Genomic DNA, 6,000 nt, shown 5'->3' with positions numbered 1-6,000 from the left:
TAGGCACATCTGCAGAAGCAGAAAGCAAATTGGTGGTTGCCAGAGACGAGGGGTAAGGGAAAGTTAGGAGTGACTGCTCAGTGGGTATACTGTTTTACTTTTCCGTGAAGAGAATATTTTGGAACTAGATAGCGGTGGTGGATACACAACATTGTGTCTGTACAAAATGCCACTGAATTGTTGACTTTAAAATGGTTAATTTTATGTTGTGTGGATTTCATCTACCCAAAAATAATACCCTTTCTTTGCTCAATATCCTGCAATGGACCCAGTTGACTCAGAGTAAAAGACAGCGTGCCTTCAAGGGCCCCGGAGGTCCCACCTGATTGGGTCCCTCTTATCTCTCCTCTCCCTCCCACTCACTCCATTCCAGCCACACTGGCCCCCCTGCTGATCCTCGGAGGCGTCAGGTGGTCTCCTGCTAGGAGCATTTGCTCCAGCAGTTTCCTCTGCCTGGAACACTTTCCACAGGTATCTGTCCAATTCTTCTAACTTCCTCATCTTCTCCTTACCAATCCCCTGGGGACAATAATTCTGTTTCCTCCGTATTCTCAGTTTATCAATTTTTCCTGTTCTAGCGCTGGATTACAACTGTTGGTCTCCCTGCCTCCCTTCCCCTGCTTCCCAGAGCACGAAGAAGCTTGCCTCCGCAACCCACTATTTGTGTGACCTTGGTCCAGGAACTGGACTGGGCTCTCCTCCTGAAAGTGGGTAAATAATGTCACCGACCTAATGAGGCTGTTGAGGCATGGAATCTGATCAGGCAGATAAAGTGCCCCTGGCAAACCTCAATTTTCTGTTTCTCAACAAAGCTTTGGCGAGTTATAAGGATTTGCGGGAAAGTGTCCAGAACCGGGAGTCAGGAGCCCTGACTTCTAGCCCTGAAGGGCCGCGTGACCTTGGCCAAAGCCCCTAATCCTTCTCAGTCTCAGATCCGGGGGCTGGAAACTGAGGAGGTTCTCCCGGCAAGCCCCTCGGGCTAGTGACATTCTAAGATTCCAAGAGCTAAGGAGCTAGAGGGGTGGGGTGGAGGAGGGAGGCGGGCGCGCCGGATTGGCCTCTGCGCGCCACGTGTCCGGCTCGGAGCCCACGGCTGTCCTCCCGGTCCGCCCCGCGCTGCGGTTGCTGCTGGGCTAACGGGCTCCGATCCAGCGAGCGCTGCGTCCTCGAGTCCCTGCGCCCGTGCGTCCGTGCGTCCGTCTGCGACCCGAGGCCTCCGCTGCGCGGTGAGTGGGCTGAGGCTGGAGAGGGGAGTCGCTCTGGGAACCCCTTCCCGGGGGCTGCAGGGACACAAGAAATAAGCGCCCAGTCATCGGCTGATGGGTACCCCCCGCCAGGAGCAGGGACGGGAGGGCGCGGTAACCCGAGAGTGTCGCAGACTGGGTGTGTCTGGGGAGCGCAGCGGAGCAAATCTGGGGTCGGGGCGGAGAGGCACGGGCGGAGGGCGCCCTGGCTAGGGGGAGGGGAGGGAGTCCCGGCGCTGCAGAGGGTCTGGTTGAGGGTCCTGGGCGCCGGAGCTGAGCCAGGGGCTGGTCCTGCCGGCCTTAATTTGGGGGGCTCAAGAGACTTTGAAGGTCCGGGGTTGGGGTCAGCTGGACGCCAGTCAAAGGACCCGCAGAGAAGGGTGTGGCTGAGGCCCAAGACTGAGAGCAGGAGCGTTGGACCCTCCAGCTGCTTATAAAATGGCTTGTGTGTGGTGTCGGGGGAGGGCTGTCTGCGTGCAGAGAGCTGAATGTCCGGTAGTACATACCTCAGGGCCTCATTGGACCCCATCCCCTTTGGGCCACTGCTTGTCTATGAATGCAGTCTCCCAACGGGGCTCCGAGGCCTCCTATGGTGAGGCAGGGGCACTAGGCTTCTTTCTGCTTCCCCTAAGCGGTCTAGGCCTTCCCAAAGTTTCGGGGCTTCAGATAATTCCCCATATACCAGCATGGGAGCAAAATACCCTGAATCGGAATCCCAGCCCCTGTTGCAGTGTGACTTTGGGCGGTGGCTTTCCCTCTCTGAGCCTGGATTTCCTTCCTCAAGTCCATAGTTGAGAAACTCAGTCTCTTTCAAAGGAAACAATGGCTTTGAAAACTGATTTATTTGTCAGCTGTATGGAATGATTGCAGGTTTGGGAGTCTTGATTATAGATTTGGGAAGCCTGGCACAACCCTTGTAGGCCCTACAAGGGGAAAGGACAGGAGGTCCTTTGGGACAACTCATCGGGCCACGGCTTCCTGCCTCCTCCTTCCTTTCCCTAGATTCTAGTGGGTCTTCTCTGACAATTCCAAATTTGGACATATGGCTCCCGGGTTTGTGAAAGGACTCTGGTTTCCCCCCAAGAGTCCGCCCTTTTCCCTCCGTTATTCCTTCCCCCTTGCCCAAAACATGCTTGGGATTGCTTCCACTGACCCAGATGGCATATCCTGACCTGCGTAGCCCTTCATGGTGAAGTGAATGACCGCCCCAGTTTCAGCCCCTGTGGACCCTGACCTTCTAGCAGGCAGGCCCTGAGCCATGCCGAGGGCACTGGCCTGGGGTCAGAGGAAAGCCCGGTTACAGTCCGGATGTGCTGGGGCTTCTTGAGCAAGCCCTTTCTCTAAGCCTTTGTGCCCCATCTGGAGCAAAGTCTGCTGAACTGGCTGCCACTGCCAGTGCAGACATTCTAGGATTCAACTGTTATAAGATTTAGGATTCTGGGAGTTGGATGGGACTGGGGAGGGCAGGAGGCAGAGGCTTTCATCCCCCTCTGCAGCTGTGACAATCACTCATCCATCTTTCTTTGCCTTATCTACCCTTTGTTCCTAAGGCAGCATCTGCTGAGATACAGAAAATATTTGCAGTTTCTGGATAAGGGCCACAGCTGTTGCTGGGGCAAAATGTAGATGTGAGTGTGCAGAGGGGGGGCCAGGGAAGCCCAAGGCCTGGCCTCTTGAGACTGACTCCTGGGATGAAGTGGGGGAGACTGCAGTGCTGGATAGCTGCCAGTGACTGGCACATCCGCACTGCAGCATCCAGAGGGAGCACTGGGCCACCAGGATCCAGCCTCAGACCCAGCCCCTGCCCTGCCACTAATCAGCTAGGCGCCCTGGGCACACCTACTACCCCTCTGGGGCTTAGCCCCTTCCTCTCTACAGGGATAGGACATATACCCAGGACACCCCACTGGTATTAATAAAATGGGTTGGGTCTGAATGGCTTTTGCTCTACCATTCTAGGATTTTCTGGGGAGGCCCAGTGGAATCACCAGCCTCACCCCACCCAGCCTCTCCGATATACTTCCTGGGTGGCGACAAAGCACAGGATGTGGTCTCTACCATGATTCCTGAGCATGCATGCACCCCTTCTCCTGCCAATAGAGGGGAGGAAGTCGGAGGGGTGTCTTTATGCCTATAAACTTGCCTTGGAATCCAGCCTCATTCCCTTTCCTCCTGGAGTTGAGAAGCCCCCACAGAGACTGGCTATGGAGGAGTGACTGTCTGTAGGTTCCTTGGATGTCCTGCCTATCTGCAAAATGAGAATGAGATTGATACCTTCATGAGGCTGTAAGATGGCAGATATGAAAGTGCTGTGTTATCTCAAAAGGGTGTGGTGCTTGAGAAGGCAGGTGACCTGATCCTCAAGTTCCTCTTCTGAAAAATCCCTGTCCTGGTGGTCCTTAAATAATAGCAATAAAATGGTAACCACTATTACCTCTCGAACCCTTAAATTTGCCAGGCCCCGGCTGAAGCCTTGCTATGTTAGACGCTGTTATTAATGCCTATTTTGCAGACATGGAAACTCCAGCCCTTAACAGTTTAAGGAAGAAATAATAATGACAAATGCTTATAAAATATAGTGCTTCCTGTGTGCCAGGTCTTCTTCTAAGCTCTAGACTTGTCTTAATTTTTTTTATCCTCATCATAACTCCTATGAGGGAGGTGCTATTTTTATCCCATTATTTTTTTAAAAAAAATATGAAACAGGCACAGAGAGGCTCAATACTTGCACAACACCACACAGCTACTAAATATCACCCTCAGGCTTCAATCTCAGGCAGTCTGGCTCCAGTGTCTATACTGTGAGACACTACTTTGCTGCCTCTCACAAAAGTGACCCACGCTGGGGTTCAAACCTAGGCTAGACTAGTTCCAATCCTGAGGCAGAGAGATGATCTCCTGAGGCCTCGTCCAGTCCTAGGATCAATGGTTCTGGGTCAGGAGAGGAAAAGACACTGCTCTCTAAGAAACCCCAGTGCGTCAAGCTGGGGGGTGTGCCCATGCACAGAGCCGGGGATGGCATTTACCCCAGCTTCATCAGAATCAAGGCTCCTGGAGGGTTATGGAGCGGGTCCTGGGTGTCTTCCTGCAGACCGGGGGAGAAGCCAGCAAGAAAGGGCAAAGAGGGAAGGATCTAGATTTTATAGGCCAGGGGCCTTCTAAGTGGGATGGATATACCCCAGGACGCACTGAAGATGATCTTTTGGGGGTACAGGAAGAAACTATTGGACTCCTTATTAAATGTACTTTTAATGTCATATTTTAAAGGTATATTTCTGTTTATCATGGTAAATACTCAATTTTTCTTTGGTTATGGGTTGTGTATGGGATCAAAATATATATATATATATACTGCAAACTGCCATATGACATCACCTTATCACCAGCTTTGTGGGGCCAGGAGCCTTGTCTCATTTTCTGTTCAACCCCCAACTTCTACCAGTGGGCCTAGTTTGTAGGAGGTGCTCAAATAAATGTTTATGGAAAAACACGCCCCTGCTTGATGACTGATTTTCTTCTGATGTTGGGTAAGTGACTTAACCTCTCTAGTTTATCTCCTGGCTATAGAAAGAGGAGTAAAGCACAGTTTGAAAACCAATAGTAGATGGTTCCATTTGCTGAGGTCACTAAAGAAAGCATGAAAGCCACTTAGTGCACTTTACCCCCAACCATCCATAGGAGCCACGCCCTATGGGAGGGGGTGCAGGAAAGAGGCATATGCAGTAATTTTCTAAAAAGTGTAAAATTATGACTCATACAGATACAAAAATGATCATGTGCTGTTCTACTTATTAATCAATGACCACACCAGGCCGATGTTATAACCAGCTCAAAAGACACATTTGTATTGAAAGAACTGTGCAATTAGAGACAAAACTCTTTTTTTACCTGAGGGGGTGGGAAATCAATTGGACCTTTACAAAATAGGGCAAGGAGTATATATTAGAATTACTTTGTGTTACCATCAATTATTTGCAACTTACTGACCTGTAAAATCACTCAAAGACAATGAAAGTCTCGAGTCAGACAACCTGGAGGGTTTTCCTTTGAAGTACAGATTCTTTCCCATAATACCTTGGAGGCTAGCAGCCCTTACCTAATGGAGAAATGATAAATCCACAGCGGTTGACCAAAGCCAGTCAAATCAAGGTGGTTTCAGAGCACCCTAGGGGGGAATACCTTCTGGCTTGTTAGAAAAGGCGGCATTTGAATCCAGCAGATAACAGTGGTTCTCAGCCTCCTTGGCTGCCATTAAAATCACCTAGGAAAGTTTTTAGAAATTACCAAAGGCCAGGCCTCACCCCAGCAGCTGAGTCAGATTCTCTAAGGGCTGACCTTAAATCTTTGGTAGTTTTGAAAAATTCCCCAGGTTCTGTTAGTGAAGCTAGAATTGAAAAGCACTGGTATAGATTCTGGAAAGCTGGATTAAAAATGTTGGTGGAAGGCGTTCCTGGTTTAGCAGGGAAGACAGGGCAAAGAGGAAAGTGGTGATGGCAAAGAAGTCAGGAAGGAGAACGAATGGCCTCAACTGCTGAGCTTAGAGGCCCAGTATTAAGGGGCACCATTGGAGACTTCTCAGCAGAGGAGTGCTGTGGCTCAGGCTGTAGCCCCTCAGGCACTCCCCTGAGGCAGAGGTCTGGCTGGGTTTTTTTGCATGATTTTCCATATTATTTCTTTTTTCTTAAATCACCCTCCCACCACACCTGGTTTCACCCCCTTACGCTCAACATCTCCTTTCCCTCAAAAGTGCACTCTG

At 50.7% G+C, this 6,000-nt stretch overlaps 1 protein-coding gene across 2 annotated transcripts in view; it reads left to right on the top strand.

Annotated features, from left to right (window-relative positions):
- Positions 1 to 365: 365 nt before the first annotated feature.
- ANXA6 (annexin A6) overlaps positions 366 to 6,000 on the top strand; it is a 57,458-nt gene continuing 51,823 nt past the window's right edge. The window contains exons 1-2 of one of the 2 annotated variants that reach the window (XM_016954080.3): positions 366 to 471; positions 579 to 1,226. The gene's annotated coding sequence lies outside the window, so the exon portion shown is untranslated. Of the gene's footprint in view, positions 472 to 578; positions 1,227 to 6,000 lie in introns of those variants that run through there. The other variant, XM_016954081.4, reaches the window with a different exon arrangement.

This window comes from Pan troglodytes, chromosome 4, assembly GCF_028858775.2.
Source record: "Pan troglodytes isolate AG18354 chromosome 4, NHGRI_mPanTro3-v2.0_pri, whole genome shotgun sequence".
NCBI classification, from domain to species: Eukaryota; Metazoa; Chordata; class Mammalia; order Primates; family Hominidae; genus Pan; species Pan troglodytes.
This window is presented reverse-complemented; position numbering and strand designations above follow the sequence as displayed.